Below are 27,760 nucleotides of genomic sequence, written 5' to 3' on the forward strand. Positions count from 1 at the left end.
GTCAGACAAAAGTGCCAACTTAGCATGTTTTCTGGTGTGAAGATGGCCACACACATAATTGGAATAATATTAGGCCTGGTCAGGTACGAGGAAAAGAAACGAAAAGAAATTGTAAGATACTGATTTCCCAAGATTTCCAAGAGCACTTGATTTTCACGAATTCCATTTCTGGGATCACGTATGGATTGCAAGTGGAAGTCTGATCAAGTTCTCACAATGATCACCTCATATTATTTTTTTGCGTAGCGTTTGTGTAATGACTGTTTTTGAAACTCAATATTTACTTTGATTTCTATGCACAGTGAACCTTCTTATCCTGAAAAAAAAAAAAACTCTTTTTTTCTTTTCTTTTTCCATCATCCAAATAAGCCCTCTAAGCAAACTGATCATACGTAAATATAGATAGGATAATTTCTACCTTAGCTTAGTAAGTAATGCTAGACGTGATCTTGTACAATCATAAGAACCACAATCCAAAGCCATTAAGCAAATTCAACCCTTCGCAGGCTTTTAGATGCCCACTCGTGTTGCCAGCTGTGGCTTCTTTTTTTTCTTTTCTTTTTTTTTTTCCCCCCTTCTACTAATGTGTTCGGTGCAGCTGTGGAAGTGAATTTCGTGGCTCTGTTTGGTGGTTGTCTTTAGCATTTGTTGTGACTCTGTCTTTAGCATTTGAGAAAAAAAAAATGTTTTTCACGATTACGCTGCCTTTACAGCTATAGGACTCCTCACGTAGTGCATACCGTCAGACCATACCAGCTGCCCAAACACATACTCACTAGCCACTCCACTTTCCTTGGCCTGTAGACTCACGTTGAATGTTTTCTCTTCACCAATCTTCTCAAATTTCAAGCTCATGGGTTCGATCAACACAGAAATTCCTGATGGCGCATCGATGTGCACTGTGTATGTGCTTGGTTGTCCCACATTCTTTACCGTCCGGCTCACAGTGGTGACACCAGCCAGATCCGGAATGGTTATAGAAGGATAATTGAAGTTCAAGAGATTTAGGGAATTGGGACTACATGAGTATGGTTGTTGGGTAAAATTTGCAAACTGGGTCTGGTTGTATCCGATGGCACATAAGAAATTCAAGTAGTCCTCGATGGTTAGGTCGTACACTAAACCAGGGTCCACAGCACGGTTTGGGTCCACATGTCCTGCACCGTAGCTAAAAGGGTTGGCCCTAGATAAGGAAGAGTAGCTCAAGGGCCCTCCCATGTTGTCTTCTGTTCGTGCCGTGGTCATGATTGCTGATCTGATCACCGATGGGCTCCATTCAGGGTGGACAGTCTTGAGAAGGGCAACAATGCCAGAAATATGAGGGCATGCCATGGATGTCCCAGATTCTACGTTGAAGAGTACTCGGCGTTGATCAGAAAGGATAGCGCTAGGCCCTGTATACTGGCTATATGCTGCGAGGACATTGACTCCTGGTGCGGTAATATCTGGCTATAGAAAAAAATAAAATAAAATATCATTAATGTATTGAATGTGAAATTAACCATTTACGAATATTTAAAAATAAAATCACCCATTTGTATTGTTTGGGGAGTAGGAAAATGAGAAGAAATTATTGCCCATTCCAATTTTCCTTATTTTGTATGTGATTGTTTTTTTTGGGATAATTGTAAACACCTCTCTCCAATGTTTTAAAATTTTAAACTCTCCTCTGTTAGGGACATTAGAGGAATCGACACCAAATGACAAAAAATACATGTAAATGGTATCCAACTTCGCTGCCAAAGTTCATGCTCATAAATATTGGATATAAAAGACCCTAAATTTTAAGTGGTGAGTCACTTGATGGTTGGATCAGCCAAACTTTTGAGGTCTCCATGCTTTTGTAGTGACCATGACAATCGGATTAGGTGACATAGACACAGTATGGTAGGCCTACATGGCCATAACTAGTTATCTATGAGATAGGGGTGAAAGGACCAATTTCTCAAAAAATACTATACTAATACATCGTGTAGAATGGGGGTGTCAATAGGCCGGGTTGGCCCGTTGGGATATTGGGACTCGCTCGCTTTGGGCAGGCTTAGGCTCAACAATCAAGCCCATTTCAAAATCGGGACGAGCTTGGGTGTAGAAGTCTGAGAAGCCTAAAAGCCTAGGCCGAGCCTTCAAGTTTTGCATTTTGTTTCTTACATAAAACTCCCTTCCTTCCTCTGTCCCTCCCTCTCTTCGTACATCCCTCCTTGTGTGGGAGTGTTAAGTTGTTTGATATACATTGATTACACCATCATCTAACGGTTTGAGCTTCCAGAGAAAGTGCCATGTCAAACAATCACTTTCTCTAGAACCTTGAGCTGGTAGATGATGGTGTAATCAATGTACATCAAGGGACTTAACACTCCAACACCTTATGACTGACAAATTGAAAATCGAGACGGAAAATTTCAATTTGAAATCCCTCTTTGTACATCCCTCCACGAAGGGAGTGAAAGTCAAGTGGAGAAAGGCCATCTGAGATCCTCAACCTCTCTGCCTCAGCAGCCTCTCATGGCGAGAAAAAAACACTTTTGTCGCTACTCTCCACAAAAACACTACTTCTCAACTCCTCCCAAAACAAGTCGACCTGGTCCTCTCTCTCTCTCTCTCTCTCTCTCTCTCTCTCTCTCTCTCTCTCTCTCTCTCTCTCTCTCTCTCTCTCTCCCCAACAACCCATGCCTGCTTTAATCCACCACCCCACTGCTTCAATCCAACAACCTACCCCACCCTCGCTGCTTCAATCCACCAACCCATACCCCTTTCTCCATTTCGGGATCGGACTCGAGCTCGGGCTGAGCATACACATATGGGCTGTGTTGGGAGCCTTGCATAAAACCTTAAGATCTAGCCTCCCGAAACAAATCAGAATTATGGAATAATAAAGCAATGAAATAAATCAAAGCATAAACCACACGACACCAGGAAATTTTACGTGGAAAACCCTCAAAGAGGTAAAAACCACGAGATCTCATCCATATCAACAATCCAATATAAAGCAGAATGTTACAATCGATCACAAGCACACACCGCTTGGATCAAACCTTCTTCATTCACATAGAAGTGGATAAACAAGAAGAGAACAAAAGAAAAACGAAAAGATCTCATCGATCACGAGGACGTAGAAGAGCTAAGACGTGGACTGCGAAGTAGATCACCTCTACGAACAGAATCTCCCTTCCACAAGCTTCCTCTCTCTCTTTCTCTCTCTCTCTCTCTCTCACCTTTTGATAGCCCTAAGCCCTCTTAGAGTACCTTTAGGAAACCTTAGAAAACCCTGGAATACACCTCAATCCCACATACACCCCTTTATATAAGAATAAAAAGAGGTAGAATCAAAATAGAAAATAATTTCTGTAAAATCTGCGTTTCCGCAATTACATCTACGTAACTCTTCGATGATATCGAAGGTCTCTCGATGACAGCCTTCGATATCATCTAAGGTCCTTCGATGATATTGAAACAGGACCAAAACTGTCCATTGACTAGGGGTGAAAAAATTCTACAATTATCGATGTCATTGAGGATCTCTCAATGATAGCCTTCGATATCATCTAAAGTCCTTCAATGATATCGAAACAGGACAAAAACTGTCCAGCGACCAGCAGTGAAAAATTTGACAATTATCAATTATATCGAAACTGGTTCGATTTCATCGAACCTAGCAATGAGGAGACAATCTCCATCAAATCTCCCCCTTTTCGACTCAGGAGGAATTCACATTCTTTAAGTCAGCTTGGTTTCTACAAACCTCAAACTTGCCCTTGAGCAAAGCCTTGGTCATCATGTCTAACCCATTATCGTTCGTGTGGACCTTCTCAAGTTGTAACATCTTCTGTTTTAAAGTTTCCCTGATCCAGTGATACTGCATCTCTATGTGCTTCGACTTGAAGTGCTGACTTGAATTCTAGCTCAAGTGTATAGCACTTTGACTATCGCAATAGACCACGTGCTGCTCCTACTTCAGGCTAAGTTCCTATGGGAACCTCTCCATCCAAAGTATCTCTTTACATGCTTCTGTGACTGCAATTTACTTGGCCTCTGTTGTCGACAATGCTACGACCTTCTGTATCTTGCTCTGTCAAGAAACCGCTCCTCCTGCAAACGTGAACATGAACCCCGATGTAGACTTCCTGGATTCTATGTCATCTGCCATATCTACATCTATGTAGCTCTCTAACACAGGTTTTCCGTCACCATAGCATAAGCTCAACCTGGATGAGCCTCTTAGATACCGCAGTATCCATTTCACTGCTGCCCAATACTCTTTGCCAGGATTGGCAAGATACCGACTGACAACGCCAACCGCATATGCTATGTCTGGGCGTGTACACACCATAGCATACATTAAACTTCCTACTGCTGACGCGTAGGGTATCTTCTGCATCTCTTCCACTTCTGCCTTCGTCTTAGGACACTGTCTGTCGCTCAATCTGAAGTGACCATCCAGTGGAGTATTGGCCGGCTTCACTGCATTCATATTGAACCGCTCTAGGAATTTCTCAATATACCGCTCTTGTGACAGCCAAAGCTTCCTTCTGCTTCTGTCACGGGTTATCTCCATTCCTAGGATCTATTTAGCTGGGCTCAAATCTTTCATCGTAAACGACTTGCCTAACTCCTGTTTCAGCCTGTCGATCTTCTTGATATCTTTTTCTATGATGAGCATGTCATCAACATATAACAGCAGAACTAAGAAATCACCATCTGAGAACTTGCGTGTGAATACACAGTGGTCCGACTCCGTTCTGTCATACCCATGCTTCAACATAAACGAGTCAAACTTCTTGTACCATTGTCGTAGAGCTTGTTTCATCCCATACAAGCTCTTCCTCAGTCTACACACCATATGCTCATTGCCCTTGACTTCGAACCCTTCTGGTTGGTGCATGTAGATCTTTTCTTCCAGGTCACCATGGAGAAAGGCAGTTTTAACATCTAACTGCTCTATCTCCAGATCCATGCTCACTGCCAACCAAGCAACACCGGTATAGATGTCATCTTCACCACTGGTGAGAATATCTCCTCGAAGTCTATACATTTCCTTTGACCAAACCCTTTCACCACAAGTCTAGCCTTGAACCTCGTCTGTGAATTCTTCTCCTCAACCTTCTTTCTGAACACCCACTTATTACTCAAAGCTTTCTTGCCCTAAGGCAATTTCACCATATCATAGGTATGGTTCTTATGCAAGAATTTCATCTCCTCTTGTATAGCTTTCAACCACTCACCCTTATGCTCGTCGGCTAGGGCCTCAGAATAATCTTTTGCCTCTCCCCCATCAATGAGCATAATGTACTCATATGGCGAGTACCTCTAGAACAGTTGTCTGTCCCTAGATGACCTCCTCACTTGTGGCTCAACAGGTGGATCAAGTGGGGGCTGCTCCCCTGGTCCATCTTCTGAAGGAACTACCTCGTCCTCTGCACCTTGCTGTACTCCCCCATCATCAGGCACCATGGGAGAAATAATCGGATCCATGTCCTCTAGCTCACCTGAACTAGGCTGGTTCTTGTCTGGCTTAACAATGTCTTCTATACACTGATCTTCAAATAAGACCACATCTTTGCTCCTGATAAGTTTCTTCTCAGTCGGATCTCACAACCTGTAACCGAACTTTTCATCACCGTACCCCAAGAACACACATTGCCTGATCTTTATATCGAGCTTAGACCTCTCGTCCTTTGGTACGTGAACGGATGCCCTGCATCCAAACACCCTGAGATGACTGTACGATGGATCCTATCTAGTCCACACCTTCTCAAGCACTAATCTATTCAACGGGACTGATGGAGACCTGTTTATCAGATACACCGCCATGTGCATTGCTTCTCCCCAGAACGTCTTGGGTAACTTCGCATGTGATAACATATATTTGATTCTCTCAACAATGGTGCGATTCATTCGCTCAGCTACACCATTATGCTGGGAGCTCTTGGAAACCGTCTATTCATGCCGTATACCCAGGGACTTGCACTACTCATGAAAGTCGCCAATGTATTCGCCACAATTGTCAGTGCGGATGCACTTCAATGATCTACCTGTCTCTCTCTCTCGACCATAGCATGAAACAATTTAAACACACCAAAGACCTCGTCCTTGGATTTCAAAGTATAAACTCAAACCCTCCTAAATGCATCATCTATAAAAGTGACAAAATACAATGTCTCACCCAAGGTTTTTGTCCTCATAGGATCACAAACATCAGAATAAACCAAATCTAATGCATGCACTTTATTAACATAAGAAGCAGTTTTAACGAATGAAACTCTGTGTTGTTTCTTTGATAAATAATCAAGACAGGTTTTGAGAGGTATACATGTTACGTCTGGAATGAGTCGCTTCCTCGCTAGTAGTTGAAGCCATTTTTCACTCATATGGCCTATACGCCTGTGCCACATGTCAATAACTGAATCTTCCGCTGCGTTCAACCCACCCTTGCACACACTGACACTTGCCTTGTAAAGGGTGCAACACTTCTTTCCTCTGGCCGAGATCAACGAACCCTTGATGAGCTTCCAGTGCCCACCAGCAAACCGGCTTTTATAGTCATCATCATCCAACCTTCCCGTCGATATCAAGTTGAGGCGAAGGTCTGGGATATGCCTCACATCCCTGAGAACCAATGTGCATCCTACATCTGTCTTCACACAAACATCACCGACCCCTACGATCTTCGGTACGCCAGAATTTCTCATCTTCACGGTCCCATAGTCACCTGACTTATAGCTTATGAAAAAGTCCCTGCGTAGAGTCGCATGAAAAGAGGCTCTTGAGTCTATCACCCAGTCAGTGTCCTGACTCGTAGCCGTGAGACAAACATCATGATCTACTAAAAGAATAACTACAACGTCGCCATCTGAAGTGACCGCAATGGAATCTAATTCATCTTCCTTCTCCTTTCCTTTTCCTTTCTTGTCATTCTTCTCACCACGACATTCATGCTTGTAGTGGCCCTTCTTACCACAATTCCAGCATTCAACATCCTTCCTGGTACTCGACTTGCCTCTTGATTTATCTCGGGCCCTCCCGCCCTTCTTGTTCTTTCCTCTCCCCCGTTCCTGTGTCACAAAGGCATCTTGCTGAATGGACCCCTGAGACTTCCTCATTGTCTCCTCATTGAAGAGACAACTGGTTACTTATTCCATAGATATCTTTCCGTCTAGCGCGGAGTTACTTAGAGATATCACCAATGTCTCCCAACTGTCAGGCAATAAACTAAGCAATAGCAAGGCCTGCAATTCATCATCCAAGACTATCTTCATAGCGAAGAGCTAGTTCACTATATTGCTGACCTCATTCATGTGCTCGGCCATAGAACCACCATCTTTGAACTTGAGATTCACAAGTCACCTTATTAGAAAAATCTTATTACCGGCTGTTTTCCTCTCATACAACCCTTCCAATTTCAGCCATAGGCTAGCGGCTGAGGTCTCCGTAGACACATGGTGGAACACAGAATCATCCAACCATTGTCTAATAAGCCCCACCGCCTTCCGGTCCATATTCTTCCAATCATCATCAGACATATCCTTGGATTTTGCTAATATGCCTAAAATTGGAGAATACAGGTCGTTGCAATTAAGCAAGTCCTCCATCTTAGCCTTCCATATAGTCCAGTTAAAACTATTGAGGCTGATCATCCTTGATGAGCCACCTTCCATAATTCCAAACCGATCCTACCCGTTCAATGAACTTAGCTTTGATACCACTTTGTTTGGGGCCTTGCACAAAACCTTAGGATCTAGCCTCCCGAAACAAACCAGAATTATGGAATAATAAAACAATGAAATAAATCAAAGCATAAACCACACGACATCAGAAAATTTTACATGGACAACCCTCAAAGAGGTAAAAATCACGGGACCTCGTCCAGATCAACAATCCACTATAAAGCAGAACGTTACAACCGATCACAAGCACACACTGCTTGGATCAAACCTTCTTCACTCATGCAGGAGTGGATAAACAATAAGAGAACAAAAGAAAAACGAAGAGATCTCACCGATCACGAGGACGTAGAAGAGCTGAGACGTGGACTATGAAGTAGATCACCTCTACGAGCACAATCTCCCTTCCACAAGCTTCCTCTCTCTCTTTCTCTCTCTCTCTCTCTCTCTCTCTCTCTTACCTTTTGATAGCCCTAAGCCCTCTTAGAGTACATTTAGGAAACCTTAGAAAACCCTGGAATACACCCCAATCCCGCATACACCCCTTTATATAAGAATAGAACGAGGTACAATCAAAATAGGAAACAATTTCTGCAAAATCTGCATTTCTGCAATCGCATTTGCGTAACTCTTTGATGATATCAAAGGTCTCTCGATGACAGCCTTCGATATCATCGAAGGACATTCGATGATATTAAAACAGGACCAAAACTGTCCAGCGACTAGGGGTAAAAAATTCCTACAATTATCGATGTCATCGAAGATCTCTATATGACAGCCTTCGATATCATCTAAAGTCCTTTGATGATATCGAAACAGGACAAAAACTGTCCAGCGACCAGCGGTGAAAAATCCAATAATTATCGATGATATCGAAACTGGTTCGATTTCATCGAACCCAGCAATGAGGAGAAAATCCCCATCAGGCTGGACTTGGACTAGACCTTTAAGGCTCATTACGGTTGACACCCCTACTGTGTAGGAGGAAGTTTTAATCTATAAACTAGAGGGGCTACATTCAGTGTAATCCACTGTAGAGGGGATGTGTTTACAATTATCCATCATTCTTCCAACTGGCTATTAAATATAGAGACATTCCCCATGCCCCAGTGCTCCCACAACACTCAAGTTATAATGCTCCTAATTACATTGGGACAACAAGTACAATCTAATGATCCGGACTATTCATTACCTCCAACACAGATTCAATGGAGTACGATGCAAATATCACACCAATCTGTCAAATAATAACCGTTTGATCAATAGCCTTTAATATAAATGGTTTGGATTATCTACACAAAAAAACCTCCAATCACCAATTTGATCTATCTATTTGTTAGGTCCCATCATCGAGTTCATATGATTCTAAAGAATCCTTCTTGTTAGATAAATAATAATCATCTCATCAATGGCTTGGAAAAGGGATGGTTATAAATAAATAAATAAATAAAAAGGCCAAATCAGGGATGGGTTCGATCGAATGGTAGTCCATTAAATGGCTTCTAGACTTGATAGACAGTATAGATCAGTCAATTAAACCATCCGAGTAAACTGATGCAAGGAGCATTATAACTTATAATGCTCTGGGTGGGGCATTTCTCTAAACTCGTTTATTTATTTATTTATTTAGAGTAAGGCGACATTTGATAAACTGAAAAATAAGCTCTAAAAATTAAATTAAGTGTTGAAAATATAAAAAGTTGAATTTTAGTATTTATGAGTGCTCAAAAGAATACTTGGCAATTTGTATGAAAAGTTCTTAATATTTGAAAATAAACACTTTTTTTTCACAAATGTTTTTATTAAACACAAACCGCATGCATATGTATGAAAATGAACAATTTGTCATATCTGTCCCTATTGTCTCAATTTCTACCATGAGTGTGAGATAAAACATATTGCCATGCCGCCAGATTTTGCATATGCCTAATCGAATAAAATTTCAATACTTCCCTACCAAATAAGCTTAGTAGAAGAATGATTTGGATCTTTTATGATTGCCACATTCAATAATATAATACTGGTCCCTGGAATATGCACTATATGTTAAAGTTTTCTATTTCTAATCATGTGGCCTTTAGTTCTATGATCAAATGACATTGGTGACATAGGCCACACCATTGATGGCCATACACTGTATTCTTGGTGATAATCAGAACCCTTCTATTGGTCGCATTAGGCGATAAGCACAGCAAGTGAACGATGCGGACTATCTGATCTTACCCAATATATATATATATATATATATATATATATATATATATATATATATATATATATATATATATATATATATATATATATATATATATAAACCATTATAGTGGGCTCCATACAACATGATGTGGCCAAAGAACTTTTTCATGTGAACATGTGAACCGTGCCTTGTTCTACACCACACAATCTGAGTCCTTCGACAGCTTGCACAAAAAATCACTTAGAAATGGGTAAAGTTATCACATAAAAAGTTTTAGTGAGATTTTAATGATTGATGAGGGATTACAACATAAAATCACTTACCACATTGGGTGTTCAGTGTTAACTGGGGGAAGCTTAATAAAAAAATTCATATTTTTAGTGAAAATCAAAATTAAGCTCTTAATATTTTGATATATATATATATATATATATATATATATATATATATATATATATATATATATATATATATATATATCGAGTCATGCTCACTTGGTCACCTAGGCACATGTGCACCTTTGCACACGTGTCATGGTCATCTAATCCGAACGGTCCATGTGACGCGGAATCCTATGAAACTCCAAGGGACAAATTTTCACCCTGATCTAAAATTCTGGTGGACCATAACAAAGACAAATGCAAATCAAGGGAGAAAACTGTTTTCGCTTTTCATGGCGCACCAAAGTATTGGATCAAAGTAAAGATTAAGCCCGAGGGGTTTTACGAGGTGTTGCTTCACCTGGACCGTTCAGATTTTGGAGTTACATCACTTATGATGAGTTCTCAAAAAAATTGGCATGAGTTACGTGTGAACTAGTAGGCCCGCAAAGCATTCGGCTACACACACACAAATAGCCCATTTCATTATTAAAGTGCTGAAAATAACCTTTGTCGACAGGCTCTAAATACATGAATTGAATATGGGGTGAACCGCATTGAAACAAAAGTGGTGTATATATATATATATATATAAAAGATTAGCCCATTTCATTATTAAAGTGCTGAAAATAACCTTTGCCGACAGGCCCTAAATACATGAACTGAATATGGGGTGAACCACGTTGAAACAAAAGTGGTACACACACACACACTGAAAATAGCCCATTTCATTATTAAAGTGCTGAAAATAACCTTTGCCAACAGGCCCTAAATGCATGAACTGAATATGAGGTGAATCACATTGAAACAAAAGTAGACTCGGACCACTGAATCGAGTCATGACTCGGTTCAGTTTCTTCCGGTCCTAAGTACCAAGACTCCTTTATATTTAAAATTTTAAATGACTTGTGTAAATACTCTCGATATTGATGATTCCTTGTCAGGTACTGGGAGTTTTTTCTAGCTCACCTTTTGTAGTAAATTTCGAGTTTTGGCCATGCCTATTTAGTGAACCAGATTGACATAATTCACATGTGGGCCACATTCATAGCATTTTAGTACTTACCTTGAGGATCTCCGGCGTGATCGAATTGGGCCCTAGTGATGAGAATGCAGCCATCGTGGGTGCGGGCTTAGTTCCAAGTTGTGTTGTGGGACGGGTTATGAAAGCCGTTGGCGACGCTGTGGACCCAATGTAGGATAATACGGCAGCAGCTCCATCCTGATCGATATCTGTGGCTGGTAGGACGTGAGGTCTGGCCTCGATTTCGGCAGTGGGCCCATTCATGATCATGATGATCGCCCCGATGCCTCCTGCCTCTTTGACTACATTGCCCTTCTCTACACTACTGATTAATCCAGCGGTGCAGGTGACGATCTTTCCTGTTACCTTCATAGGATCAAGGGACCCTGGTCGACAGTACTTGGCATCGCGAGCCGTTGAATTGGCGGATACAGCATCAATGGATGTGATCAATGGATACGATTTGTTAGCAGGAAGGGCTGTTGTCGAGAGGCTCTGTCCCTTGATGCGCTTGTTATTGCCAAGCTGGACGTATGATGGGAATTCCCTGTCCATTGTACTGGCCCCCACAGTCATGATCCAAGGGGCTACATTTGCAACCGTACCATTACGTGGGCCTGAGTTCCCAGCCGCGCAGACGACGGGGATACCGTTCATGACAGCATGGAGCGATCCTACATCGATGCCACTTCTAAAGTAATCAGTGGGTGGCGCAGCAAGGGAGACGGATATCACATCCACACCATCGTGGATAGCGGCATCAAAGGCTGCGTATGATGTCTGCGTGGGAGCAGGTGGACCAGCAGACTTTGTATGCGGCCACACGAGCATTGGGTGATCCGCCTTTCGCTGTACCATTGCCGTAAGTGAAGATGTTTGCTCCGTGGACGAAGCGACCGCCAGCTGTTGAGAGGGTGTGGGTCCCATGGCCAACGGTGTCACGTGCCGTTGAGAGTGTGGAGTTGATTGGGCCATGTTCGGCCTCGTATCCTTTCTTAAAGTATCTCGCTCCGATAAGCTTCCTGGCGAATATTCCAATATTAGAGTGATCAGATACAGTGGCTGTATCATAAGTTAAGATACAGCTTTCTTTTTCCACGTACGTGTGACACATATAAAATATCCTATCCATACAAAAGGTGTTTCAGACCATGCCGATCAGCTGATATGAAAATGAAGACGATCCAGATAGACACCAGGACACAATCTCAATATCAATGGACAGACAAGGGTGAACCATATTTTGAATTATACATCAGACAACTTCCATTGTTCAGCGCTAAAGATTTTCTGTGTCATCCAGTCTTTGATGAAAGAATCATTGATTTTAGTATGAAGAAAATTAAAAAGAAAAAAATATTGACACATGGCACCCTCTCTTTTTGTCCAATCACAAATAACATCTCAATGCATTTTATTAAACAACAATTTGCCCTTTTCAAGTATGATTAAATAAATAAATAAACAAATAAGTAAGCTGTCGTAAATATTCTGATGTACAGAAAAATTATATATACACACACACACACACACACACACACCCAAATCCTTACCCTAATCATTTGACACAGAGAAGTGAGAATGCTGCCCGACCCATGAACTTGTTGTAAGGTCCGAAACTGGCTCGAACTCGGCCCGATTGCTGATCGGGCCGAGTTCGGGTTGGACATGTTTGCTCGGTGACCGGTTCAGGCTAGGTTTAGCTGGTGATCAGGCCGGGCTGGGTTGAGCCCAGCTCAACTTGGTTCGGCCCAATGTACACCCATATATATATATATATATATATATATATATATATATATATATATATATATATGGGAAAAGGTTCTATGTGGTCAAGCTAATGGGAACTTCCCATGAGGTCGAGCAGTGTGGGCCCCACCGTGATGCGTGTCGAACATCTACCCCATCAGTCAGATGAACCATCCCACTAGGGATTAAAAATCAAGTCAATCCGTGACTTGTTTGGGCCACACCACATACAAAAGTTGAGAGGGATTTTCCTCCATTAAAACATTCATAATCATTTGTTCCGCCCACCAATATATGGTTCACAAATCCAGCCCATCCATTATGTGTTTCCCACTTGGATGAGGGGTCAGACCAACTTAAGACGCATCCAAATTTCAGGTGGGCCCCACCAAGTGCCTTTATATGTTTTAGGTATGTCTTCACGTGATTTTAAACGGTATGGCCCACCTGAGTTCCATATACGGATGATTTTTGGGATATCCAATAATTTAAAGGGGACCCATCAAATGCATGGTGTTAATGTTCAACACGCATCACAGTGGGGCCCACACAACTGGACCTCATGGGAACTTCCCATGAGGTCGAGCTGTGTGGGCCCCACTGTGATGCGTGTCAAACATCTACCCTATCAATCAGATGCACCATTCCATGGAGGGCCTAGGGCTTAAAAATCAAGTCAATCCACGACTTGTTTGGGCCACACCACATACAAAAGTTGAGAGGGGTTTCCCTCTATTAAAACATTCATAATCATTTGTTGGGCCCACCGATATGTGGTTCACAAATCCAGCCCATCCATTATGTGTTTCGGATGAGGGGTCAAACCAAACTTAAGACACATCCAAATTTCAGGTGGGCCCCACCAAGTGCCTTTATATGTTTGTATGTAGGGGTGCATATCGAACCGGTAGAACTGTGGGACCGAACTAGAACTGACCAAATAGTCCGGTTTGGTCTGGTTCTAGAGTGCACCGGTTCCGGTTCCGGTTCCGGTTCCAAAAATTAAAGAACCATTTAATTTGGTTCGATTCCAATTTGGGGGTATGTACAACTAAACCGAATCGAACCGTGAATCCGATCTGTGGAACCGAACTTGGAATGAACCATGGAACCGAACCTAAAATCATGAGTTTACAATATATTTTAGTTGTATATTTGACTCATGATTTATGGTTTACAATGCACTATTTGCTTGTTTTCATAAATGTATTTTTTCACACCATATACAATATCTAAATCATTCATCAAGTGGATCATAACACGAATGGACATAAGCAAAATTATAAAATAGAACATGCAATTGGGCCGAATTATAAAAAGCCCAGAACCATGGAACCAATCCGGAACCGAACTGGTTTTCACGGTCCGGTTCCGGTTTGGTTCTAGGGTGCTAACAGTCCAGTTCAGGTTCCGAAAATCCTGGAACCGTAAGGAATGGTTCGGTTCCGATTTCACCCCAGAACCGGACCAAACTGAATCGTGTGCACCCCTAGTTTTAGGTATGTCTTCACATTATTTTAGATGGTATGGCCCACCTGAGTTTCGTATACGGATGATTTTTGGGATATCCCATAACTTAAAAGGGACCCATCAAATGCATGGTGTCAATGTTCAACACGCATCATGATGGGGCCCACATAGCTGGTTGAGCTGTGTGGACCCCATTGTGATGTATGTCGAACATCTACCCCATTAGTCAGATGCACCATTCCATGGAGGGCCTATGGCTTAAAAATCAAGTTAATCCGTGACTTGTGTGGGCCACACCACATACAAAAGTTGAGAGGGGTTACCCTTCATTAAAACATTCATAATCATTTGTTGGGCCCACCGAGATTTGGTTCATAAATCCAACCCATCCATTATGTGTGTCCCACTTGGATGAGGGGTCAGACCAAGTTTCAGACGCATCCAAATTTCAGGTGGGCCCCACCAAGTGCTTTTATATGTTTTAGGCATATCTTCACATGATTTTAGATGGTATGGCCCACCTTAGTTCCATATATGGCTGATTTTTGGGATATTCCATAATTTCAAGGGGACCCATCAAATGCACGGTGTTGATGTTTGACATACATCATGGTGGGGCCCACACAGCTCGACCTCACCTTCTTCCCTTGTATCGTTCTTTCCGGTGTTGGGTAAAGGAATGGAACCTCTATCTCATCCCTCTGAACCACCATAACCTTTGTATCTCCACCCCACCTGATCACCTCCACTGCTTGAAGTGATTGTTATGACCATGAAGAAACGACGAATCCCAACTACAGATATATAAGGGCCAGAACTGCTAAGGGCATTCCATCCAGTGTAAGCATCTGGATCTTTTTGGACAATAGTTTTGCATTTCGCAAAGACAAAGGAAAACCATCTTTCATATGGGTTCTATCAAAATGTTGTTATATGTTAATTTGATTCCAAGTTTACAAACTATAAGTTGTGGGAAGTTCCCATGAGCTCGACCACATTGTGTGTGTGTGTGTGTGTGTGTGTGTGTGTGTGTGTGTGTAACATAATTGACTGTATTTTTTTCACATGCATACACTCACACTTTAATGGGATTTCATCACCTATGGTTACACAAATCCTTAACCTGGTGTTGAAACTCTTGTGAATATACAACCGGAATGGTTACAATTCTAATATTCTCAAATTACGTATTTGTAATTTCTGTAAAATAAAGAAAATAAACATAAATTATTAAGAACGGACTGAAGCACATGTGATTACATTGTCCTTAAAATGTTATTTGTCCATTCTCAAATTAATAGAGACTACTAATAAGTTGCACATAAATAGCTTGTAGGATAAAGAAACCACTAGTGAAACTATATGTACACAATTTGCTGGTAGCTTAAAATTTTAAAGACAAATCCCAAATCAGAAAGTCAAAAAAGAAATTGTTGGCTTATACCACTACATTGGTTTGTTTCTTAAGGACTTGCTTACTGATGAATAAGATTCATATTGAACCTTGTTGGCTAATTAGAGAACACTTTTTTTTTATATATATAAAGAAACTGAGATTATATTGATTGGAAAGGGATGAAATTACAACCTAGAAACTTTGGGCAGGAGACAGAGAAAAAGGATCTGCCCCGCCTATCATTTGCTATACAAAAAGCCTAAAGACCCAGCAGAACAAGAAACTAGAAAACCGAACCAACCGGGACCCAAAACCAGATGGGAAGGAGAGACTAGCGCTAAGGCCTAGGAGCTTGCTCTTTGATGGAGCCAAGGCCCGCCTTGTCAAGAAGAGAGAGGCCTCTAGTGATGCGGGGCAATGAGGAAATGGAAGCAAATACATTGTTAGTCTGCGTCTTGCTGCCGAGCTTCGCCAAACTATCAGCAGGGTCATTAGCTTTTCGAAAAACATGCGCTAGATGAAAAGAGCCTCTACTCAAGAGGGAATAAATTCTAGATAGCCAATATGCCCACTTCCAGGAGGGGGTGCAGTTCATTTGGAGACAACATACTACCCAGGCTGAGTCCGACTCAATAAGGATATTGTGAAGACCCTTGTTCAAGCAAAGAAGAATGCCATCGTGGACAGCTCTCACTTCAGCCAAATTGTTTGAGGAGTTGCCGTACCCGTTAGCGAATGCGAAAAGCACATTACCGAGGTGGTCACGAACAATACCACCACCACCTGCAAGTTCGGGATTGGACAAGGCCAATCCATCGACATTTAACTTAAGAAAACCCTTCGTAGGTTTCATCCATTTGACAACTGAACCAATCCGATCAGTTCCGGGAGAACGGGGAGGATTGGCTGCCGCAGTCCTGGGCTGAGAAGGAGAAGGCGTAGCAGAAGAGAAGGACGGGAAGAGAGTAGAAAGCCACCATTTCACCCTTGAGAGTAGCACAAGCGCAGAAATCTGTTTATTATCGAAACTCGCCTCATTTCTCGCTTTCCAAATTTCCCACAAGATAAAAATCAGGGCTAGCTGAAAACAATTTCGGTTGATGGAATGAGGCAGGGACCTAATCCACCACCAATGAAGGCGATCCTGGATGGAGGAGTGACTGAAAACCTGCAACCTGAACATAGTTGCAGCTTAGAGCCAAATGCAGGAGGCTAGCGCACCTTCCAAGAAAAGGTGGTATGGGGATTCTGCACAAGGGCCAGAGGTGTGCTCATTAGGACAACAGGAACATTTTGAAGCCATGTGAACCCCCTTCTGCTGGATGAGAGCATCGATGGGGAGGGCCCGATACAGAATTTTCCACATTATGAGAGAAATCTTTGGGGGAATCACCAAGTTCCAGACAAAATTCGGCCAAGGGAGCACAACTCCCCGCTCACGGATGGCATTCCAAGCGGAAGAAACAGTAAACTTCCCCATTGGGTCAGGAGGCCAAACAAGTTTATCATCGCCGTCAGAAGTGCAGAATCCTCCTTGGGCAATAATCTCACGAAACCAGTCAGGGAGAGGGACAGGGATGATATGTTTCAGCCTATTAGAGTCGAAAAAATCTACAATACATCTGTCAGCTGACGACGCAGGAATGTGTAAGGAGTGAGACGACATCAACAGGCCTAACCCAGACCAGTTACTACGCCACATACTGCTGGAACCAATACCAATGAGCAGCTGTGCATGCTCATCTAAAATGGGGAACAGGTGAATCAGAGCTTTCCAAAAGGGGAAGGACTGACCAGTCCTGCTGGGAGAGAGAACTGATGGCGTGCCCTACCAGTACTTTGAATGCATGAAACACCCCTATAGGCTCCCTTACCAGTCAGTTTTTATGCCCCAGGCCAGCTTCATATGGAGACAGCGCATAACCTCTTTCAGTCTTTTAATGCCGAGACCACCCTCTGACTACAGCCTGGCGAGAAAGGCCCACTTCTTCTAATGAAGCATGCGTTTTCCGTCTTTACAACCCCAAAAGAAATTAGCAAACATCATCTCAATGTCCTTTAAGACTTTCTTTGGGACCGGCGTAGCAGCTAGAGTGTGGATAGGAATCCCACTTAGCACATAAGAAATCAAAGCTAGTCAACCTGCTTGAGAAAGGATCCGAGCTTTCCAACCACTGATTCTCATGGCCAGCTTCTCAATAAGAGGGGAGAAACGCATTGCATCTAATCCTACCCTTGAGCATCGAGACACCCAAGTAGGAGAGGTTGCCAGACGATCTCCCAATCCCCAGGATTTGAGCGATATTTCTAATTCTGGAAGGCGCAAGTTTAAGCCGTACAGAAGAAGGCACTCTTGCTTAGGTTGATCTTTTGGCCAGAGATGGACTGGTAGAGCGAGAAGAATGCCTTAGTTTGGAGAAGTGAATTTTTAGTCCCATTGAGAAAGAGAATCGTATCATCTGCATATAGCAAATGAGTCATTTGCTTACAACCTCTTTTAACTTTGAACGGGGTACAAATCCCACTAGTAGAGAGATAGGAGAGACCTCTAATGAGGACTTCTGCTGAAATGATGAAGAGACTAGGGGAGAGGGGATCTCCTTGGCAAAGACTGCGGGAAGATTTGAAGAAGCCGCATTTACCAGAACCGAGAACCAATTGTTGCACCAGCAAACCTCAATAAGCTGGACCCACTTTGAGGCAAAACCGAACCTGAGGAACACCTGCTTCAAAAAATTTCAATCCACCTGGTCGTAAGCTTTTTCCATGTCGAGCTTCACAACTATGTTGCCCCCACGAACTCTTCTGTCAACGTCCCTAAACACCTCTTGACAGAGGGCAATGTTTTCGGCGATAAAGCGGCCTCTGACAAAGGCCCCTTGCTCCAAGGAAATCATCTTAGGAAGGAGGACCGCCAGTCTACCAGCTATTATATTCACAAAGATTTTATAAACGACGTTACACGAGATGATTGGTTTATAGTCAGAGAAGGATTTGGCCCCCGATTTCTTAGGAACTAAACAGACTAGGGTAGCAGTGAAAGCCCTAAGCAGGGCGCCCCCATTAAAAAATTCAGCAGCTGTTGCGTGAACATCTCCCCCAATGATCGACCAACACCTAGCAAAGAAGGCCGCAAACAGACCATCTAGGCCAGGAGTCCCATCTTTGGGCATCTTAAGGACTGTGTCTCTGACCTCTTCAAAGGAGGGGCTACGAAGAAGTATCTCATTGTCGCCTACAAAGATCAGGGATGGGATGTGGGAGAACAGATCTTCAGTCAGGGGAGAAGAGAGGGATGGCAAATTAGTGGTAAGCAAAGAGTCTATAAATTTTACGGCCTCCTGCTGAATGGAGGGTTGGTCATGGATACAGCTACCATCAGCCAACTGAATCTCATAAATCCCCAATTTGCATTTCTTCTCAGTCGCGGCAAGATGAAAAAATCTTGTGTTCCTATCGCCTTCCTTGAGCCATGAAACCCCTAATTTCTGCTTCCAGAAAATTTCTTTAGCTAGCTCCATGTTAAGTAGCTTGAGCTTGGCCCTAGCAATATCTGTAGCCAACACCAAACCGTCCCTTTGAGCGGAAGCTTCCATAAGAGTGAGCTCATGTTCTGCTTTAGCTACATTCTGAAAGATGTTACCATAAACATCTCTATTCCAAATTTTAAGTCGCATTTTAACTTTCTTCAATTTCAGCAACAGGTTGACCATCGGCAATGGAGAGAGATCCGTCCATGCCTCGGCAACAATGTTGTAAAAGGAGTTACAGAGCAGCCACATTCGTTGGAATCGGAATGGTTTGGGAAACGAGGGGACTGCACTAGGGAAAGAGAGCAACAAGGGGGCATGATCCAAGTTAACCTTTGGGAGATGCCTGACCAAAAATTCGGGGAAAGCTTACAACCAAATGGTGTTGCAAAGAATTCTGTCAAGCCTAGCCCAGGACCGAGAGCTACTAGCATGATTGTTGCACCAGGTGAAAGAATTGCCGACAAATCCAGCGTCAAGCAGTCCAGCCGTGTCAACTGTGTCTCTGAATTCCTAGGAACTGTCCGAGTCAGGATTACCGTAGCCGATTCTTTCCGACGAGTCGAGAATTGTGTTAAAATCGCCGCCCACCAGCCAAAGGCCTCAGGTGGTAGCAGCCAGCGAGGTCAAGGAATCCCAAAGAGGCCTTCTGCTGAAACGAGAGCATTTAGCATAGACGATAGTAATCCTAGGGGATAAGACTTGATTCAGGACAAAAATATCGATAGAAATCAATTGATTAGTTACACCAATAACTGAAACTCACAGATCATCTCGGTGGAAGATCCATATCTCCCCCTCACTGACGTTTGAGAAGGAAGAATGAAAACCAAGCTTAAGGCCAATGCCCACCCCTACGGTTATCTCTAGCCATGGGTTCTAAAATAGTGACAATACTTGGCTGATGGGCACAGATGAACCTTTTTATAGTACAAATCATAGCCACATTGGCTACACCGTGGGCATTCCAGATAAGGAAACTATCCATCAGAAACATTACTGGAGTAGACCGCCCTATGCCTCATTTGATTCCAACGTCTATCTCTACCTTCTGAATGAATGAGGAGGGTCTTGGGGTCGCCCTTGTTAAGAGAAATATTGTACGACGAGAGGTCAACTGAGAGATCCAGTTGCATATACACTAATATACAGCCATCAGTTAATCCCTTCATGGGAGGAATGGCGTTATCCCCATTTTGGATTCAGTGTGGGGTGGGTTCTAGAGAGGGATGCAGAGGTGGGTCCTGATCCTTGCTACTAGCTAGGTTAGAACCAGGAGGTTGCCTTGTCGAACTGGTGAGATTTGGAATGCCATTCTCACCTTGGAGGATTAGAGGAGGTAGCAGCCGCAAGTTTTCTGCCAGCTCTTGGGAATCATTGCCATGAGAGATTGAACATATAATCGCATCATCATGAAGATATGGAAGAGGACGACGCACCTGAGCAAAGAGACCATCACCTTGGGTATGAGAGGACTTAGGCAGGGAGGAGTGCTGACAGTGATGGTTCTGTTGAGCAGGGGATGAAGTGAGCTACATCGGTGGCCGAAGCTGTTGCAAAGGCTCTGAAGGGTCAGTTTTCAGAACAGACTACGACACCTGAGAGAACTTCTGCATATGGAATTGGTTGTTGACGTGTGTCCCTTTGACTGGACTACAACTAGATGAGTGCTGCAACATAGCAGGGTGGACAGGGAATTCAGCGTCGTTCTTGTTGGAATTTTGACAAACATGTAGCGGGCGACATCTCTGCACTAGACGACTGTTATCAAAGATCACCATCTCCGATGAAGGACCGAGCCCCTATTCTCGGTTAGCACTCATTTCTCTGGGATGTATGTCAGATGGTGGAGGAGAGACCTCGTCCCGGGCAGTCGATGTATCTTCAAGTCGGATGGATACGCTTTTGGAAGAGCCCAAACTGTGTACTGATTATCTGCCACAAGTAGTTGAATAGGGGAGGGAAAATATGCCCCCTGTTTGATTATAACCTTAACTCGGACGAACATCTAGAAAATCCAAAACCTAGACATGGTATCTATCTGAGAAACTTCACCAAAACAGCTACCAAAGTCCCAAATGACTGATTCGAACCATGCATGGGAAGGGATTCCAATTAGGCAAATCCAAGCTTCATCCACAGCCATGTGAGCTTCAGGGGACCATGGCGACAGCTTCTCTAGGCCCAAAGATCGCCAGAAAGGATCATCTCCCCAGAAATCTAAGAGTTCGCATCTCGCCTTGAAGGTTAACAGGAAAGAAGATGGGGAGAGTCTGGCCACATCGATAGCTGATGCTTGAAATCTAGAGTCTCTTAACCCATCTATGATGTGGAGAATGGGAATGTTCTTCCCCCCGGTGAATCCTACGAGGCTCAGTTCCAGATCTGCAAGTCTGCGAGCGACCTCCGCCAGATCCGCCATGACTTGGGCCACACCAGGGATCTTAGGAGCAGAATTAGGTGGAATGGTCAGCCTTTCCCACCCGCAATTCGGCTGCTTCTCTGGAGCCTTAACAGGTATTGTGTTGACTGGCCCTTTATCGCGGCCCGAATCATCTGGGGTAGGAACTGTAGCGACGCCTTTTCTAACCTGAGGTTTAAGGTTAGCCCCTTTTATAGAGACGACTCTCCTGTCGATTTGTCTTCCATCCAACATGCCTTTTACATCCCTAGCATCATCCTCGTAAAAGAAAGTAACAAACCCATAGCCTCGATGTTTACTCGTTCCCGGGAAAAGAGGGAGGTAAACCTCAGAAATTCGACCGTACCATTGGAAGATGATGTAAAGATCCTCCGTGGAATAGCTGAAAGGAAGATTTCCAATAAACAGGCATTTCGGATCAGGGAGGGTTTTCTTGCGAGATCTAGGGTAGGTTCCGGACCTCCTAACGAAAGAGGCCCAAATAGAGGGGTGACCCCTCATTTGCAACAATCGCCAGCAGAAATCCTCTTGATTCTAATTAGAGAACACTTGAGTTGTTATTGGCTGGTTCATATGAGAGAGTGCTTCGACTGGTTGGTGATGGTCCAATAAATCATCCAACCTCTGTTTATATAGGTTAGGGTTGTTAGACGTTTTGGTCTAGGGCCATAACTCTAAATTATTGTTTCTGACCGTAAGAAACTAGCCATTATTTGGTAGTTTCTAACCGTTTTATATGTGAAAAAACTAGTTGCATGCTAGCCATTTAGACTCAGTAGCTAGCCATTTCTGACTGTTGGGTTAGCCACATGCAACAATTTCTGCATGGTTTAGTTTATTGTTGTATGAGCAATTACATCAGGCCTATTAAACAGCTAGTTTTAGCCGCTCTGTAAGGCAAAGATGTCTCTCTCAAACCTCTTACCCACGGCAATCTAGCCACATTCACACTTGTCTGGCTCTGGTTCGCGTAAGATCATGTGCGAAGTGAAAAGTGTACCACTAGTGCTTCTACAACCACACTCCCTCACGTGCCTATGCCCTCGCACCGAGCTCGAGACTGAGACTATGAATGTGCCTGTGACCGTGCGTGCGCGTTCGCACTAGAATACGCAAGTCTCAGTAAGGATTCACCAAGCAAATAATAAGGTACTCAACACTATTTATAAAGCTAAAATTTTATTCTCTCCTTTCCTGCATGGAACTATTACCCAAAAAAAAAAAGTTTTAACGAACCTTGCACACACACATATATATACTTATTTATTTAAAAATATTTTTTAATCAAAACATTTTCTACAACAGGAACAAGGGCAAAGACCCAATAATAACGGACAACATGGACTTTTTCAAATACCCAATATCCCGACTAAATCCCAACCTTTTTCTCTTTTTTCCCCAAACTAGGTCTGGTTCCTGGAGTTTTAGCTGTTGGCTGAGCCTATTACGTGCGACCACCATGACAAGAGCAAAGACCCAATAATAATTGATAGTATTAACTCGTTTTCAAATCTCCAATATCCCAACTAAATCCCAACGATTTTTTTCTCTTTTTTCCCCAAACTAGGCCTGATTCCTGGAGTTTGAGCTGTTAGCTGAACTTATAACGTGGGCCCCGTTCAAAATATTGATTCTGCATGAGTTAGTTAAATGTGGACACTAACCAAATCCTAAGAGTAGTCTTAAAAATGAAGGGTTAAAAAAATATTATTAATAAATTTTTATTTTTTTTTAAAATAACTTTTCTGTTGGCAACAGTAAATCATGACCGCGTTACTTGTGTTCTTTCACACATCTAAAAACGCGTCCAAAAGCATGACCGAAGTCCTTTCACACATCCAAATATGAGTTGGATGTCAAAAACACGCCGCGTCTAATCAATTCCCACATACAAAAGCAGTCTTTGGTGCTTTTGAAAGCAGTCTTCGGTGCTTTTAAAAAGGACTCGGATTCGGTAGTAACCCCTCCAGCAATAAGGTCAATAGAAGTCAGTGATGATCCGTGTTTTGTAGCCGCACCATCGTGTATATGTTTTATCCACGCTGTCCATCCATTTTTCCAGCTAATTTACATATGAGACGACCAAGAATGAGGGAGAACCAAATCTGAGTTGGAACACACCACGCGAAATAGTGCTGATTGAATGTCCTCCGTTAAAAACTTCTCAGTGGCAACAAAAGTTTTAGATAAATATGATATTTGTTTTTTCTCTTCATCTGGGTCTGTGTGTGCTAATCAACAGGTTGGATGGAAAATAAATACTACAGTGGGCCTTATGAAGTTTTCAATGGTAGCTATTCAATTACCACTGTTTCTTGTGGTGTGGTCCAACTGATATTTGGATATTCCTAAGTTTTGGGCTCATTACCTAAAACGAATGGGAAAAATGAATGGTTGGCTCGGATAAAACACATGATGATTAAGGTCCACTGAGCACCGACAATTGCCGACCTCGTGCTGGAGGGTCATCATTGAATCCGAGAACCTTTTCGAAAGGTAGAGACTTTATTTTGCGCGTTCCTTTTAAAAATACGGAGACTTTCTTTGGCGCGGGAACCCGCGGCAAAATCAACCTGGTGGACACGGATTTCCTGAGAAAGACTTTCCCAAGTTCCTGCGCTGCTATGCTAGGTGGGCCCACCCTAATGTTTAGGGAATATTCAACCATTTTTAGATCTTATTTTAGACACAAAAGTTCCATGTTAGGCTAGGTTTTTCATGTTTTTACTTCATCCACGTGGGAATAACCTCATAAACAATTTGGATGGCGTATAAACATCAAGGTGGATTCTTGAAAGGTTCCACTGCTAGTAAATTATTTTCCCAATTTTCCCTCTAGTATGGTCCACTTGAATTTTGGATCCACATCATTTTGGGTTGAATGTCCTAAAATCAGATCGAAAATGGATGAACAGGTTAAATTTCCCCCCAAACATCATGGTAGGCCCCAACTAGCATCCCAGCACATGAACTTCCTGTTAAAGCCGCGTCCCAACATGGGACCCGAGCAAGGCCTTGTATATATATGTCGTCCATCAATTTCTCTATGCATGCCTTGTTTATATATGCGGTCATCAATTTTTCCAACTCATTTCATGGTATTAGCCGAAAAGTAAAGCATATACAAATCTAAGGTGGAACACACCACGGGAAATAGTAGTGAATGATTATTAAAAACTTTTCATGAGGCACAAAAGTTTTCAAACTAATATTTGTATTTTTCCTTGGTTCATGTCTTTGTGACCTTATAAAATAAATGTTACTGTGGTTCCTGGCAAGTTTTTTGGGTGGACGATCAAGGACTACTGTTTCGTGTGGAGTCCTCTAACTGAGATTTGTATCTGCTTCCTATTTTGTCTCATGCCATAAAATGAGAAGACTAGAGACGGCGTGGACCCACGGTTAGCTAACACCCACATCGCTGGTTCCAGAGACGGAGCCAAAGTCGCGCCCGCGAAATAGGAGTAATGGAAAATCAGTGGAGAGAATTACCTGTTACAACGAACTCCACCTTCACTATCACATGATCCCTTCCAACTCGCCGGAATAGGCCCCATTCCATCATCGTCGAAGCTCTCTGATTCCGGCCAAACACCACTATCAAGATTCCCAATGATGATATCCTCGCCAAACCTCGCCTTCTGCCACAACGATCCTTCAGGAATCTCTCCGTTCATCTCCAACCCCAGGAACTCCCACGACCGAGTCGTCTGTAGCTCTACCATCTCATTCAGAAAAATTGATACAACATCTGGATGCTTCGATATCTCATTGGCTTCCTCCGCTTCTAAGTTCGCAGCAAAACCATTCACATGGTTCGTGTAGGAGTAGAAGATGGCATTTTTTGCTTTTTCTTTGCTTCCGACAAACAATTCCAAGAACTCCTGGTGGGAGTTCATCACTCGTTCGTAGTCGGTGGAAGATGGTTGGAAGCCATGAGAATGGACTCCAAGATAAACCACATAAGATTTCTTCTCGCTAGCAAATGTGGGTGTTTGGAAGAAAGAAGAAACAAGTATTAGAAGGAAAAGAAAGAGGTTTGTAGCCACCATGTCTTCTTGTTTTTTTTTGTTCTCTCTCCTCAATGAGCCTTCTTATAATGGGTTCTACGCGGCAGAACTTTAAACCAATCAATATCGTCTAAATCTTGGGGCCCATTGTGAATGGAGAATGGGTGAAGAAGATTGTGCTGATCAGATTTATGGTTAGTGGGTGTGATTAGATGTTTAAGATTGTACCATTAATGTAATTTTCTGGGACTACTCCAACAGTGGACCCCACGATTTGGACAGCCTTGATCACTGCATGTATGGCGTCGGTGTTGGGTAGATGAGTCATCAGCACTTGAAAAATGTTCGTAAACTATCATCACAGTCTAGACCTTTAATAACTGGAACAGTACTGATAATTTTCACTGCACATGTGGCCCGGATCCTCTGTTTCCACGAAACAGAGCAGCTGATTCCACTTTTATTATTGGTCCATGACAGTGTAATGCCACGTCACCAATTTTTTTAAATATATTTAAAAGATTTACATATCAGAAAAAATTTAAGAAAACATTAACTTCTAAACATAGTAGAGACGGTATCCATTTGGGGATTCTTATCGGAGTGCAAATAGTTTGTTTAAACGCACACCAATTTCTTTCTTCTGAAATTTAATTAGGCCATGTTATCTCACAAAAATTTTATAAGATTAAAAATATATATTTTTATAAAATCTGCCTAATTAGTAAGGAATATTAGCTGCAATATAGGATGAGTAATGTCTGTGAAAACCACACCATGGGCCCACCTTGATCTATGAATTGTATATATATCCCATCCATCCATTTTCTTATATTATTTTAAAGAATTGTACAAAAAATAAAATAGATACAACTCTCAGGTGGACCACACCACAGGAAACAATGGTCATTGAATATTGACCATTGATTCGGTGTCTCCTGTAATGTTTATTTGCCATCCAAGAAAGAGAAGTTGAATTTTGAGTCGCAAGGTGCGTCTATTGAAGAACCTGTTAAGGTGATTGTGGTTATGGATATGCAATCATGGCTATAATCAGGAAAATAATCCCAGCAGGTTCCTACATGTACTTCTTGCCTACCAGGCTTTGACATGTATCTGCTCACAGCACTGACTGCATGTAAAATATTCAGTCTCGTAGAAACCATGACATGCATCAAATAGCCAACCATGCTCAAGTAGGGCACACGAGATATAAATTGTTTTTCTTCATATGTAATGAGACATTGATCTGAAGAAAGCTGAAAGTGAGCAACATAGGGTGCGCTAACTAGTTTATCCTTATCTATCACAAACTTCGCCAACATCTTCTTAAGGTAGTGGACCGGAGACAATCAATAAGCTGCTCCTCTACCTATCTTTATGTATAACAATACCAAGAATCATCCTTGCATCCCTTAGATCTATCATTTCGAATTTATTTGATAACTAAGTCTTTAATATATTGATCTCAAACATGCTATGATTGGAGATAATCATGTTATTAACATATAATACAAGTACAATGAATTCTCCATTACTGAGCGTCCTAAAGTAGACACGATAATCATATGCACTTCTGGTAAACCGTTGACTCACCATAAAAGTATCAAATTTCTTATACCACTGCATAGGTGACTTTTCAGGCCATACAATGACTTCTTCAACTTGCAAACAATATTCTCTAATAGATACACACTTGACAAACGGTGTAAACACTTCACTGAAGTCAACGCATTCTTTATAAAAATACCTTGTTGTAACCAATCTCTAATTGTATCTATTATATATGTTTCTTCCTATAAATATATTTACATCTAGTCGGTTTACGCCCAACGGAAAGTTCTACCAGCTCCCACGTCTCATTTTTATATAAAGAATTCATCTTGTCCTGCATCATCGTCATCCACTTCTTAACATC

General features: G+C 42.3%; 1 pseudogene; it reads right to left on the reverse strand.

Annotated features, from left to right (window-relative positions):
• Positions 1-573: 573 nt before the first annotated feature.
• LOC131230361 (subtilisin-like protease SBT5.3) lies at positions 574-25,905 on the reverse strand (annotated as a pseudogene).
• Between the last annotated feature and the right edge of the window lie 1,855 nt (positions 25,906-27,760).

This window comes from Magnolia sinica, chromosome 17 (genome assembly GCF_029962835.1).
Source record: "Magnolia sinica isolate HGM2019 chromosome 17, MsV1, whole genome shotgun sequence".
NCBI classification, from domain to species: Eukaryota; Viridiplantae; Streptophyta; class Magnoliopsida; order Magnoliales; family Magnoliaceae; genus Magnolia; species Magnolia sinica.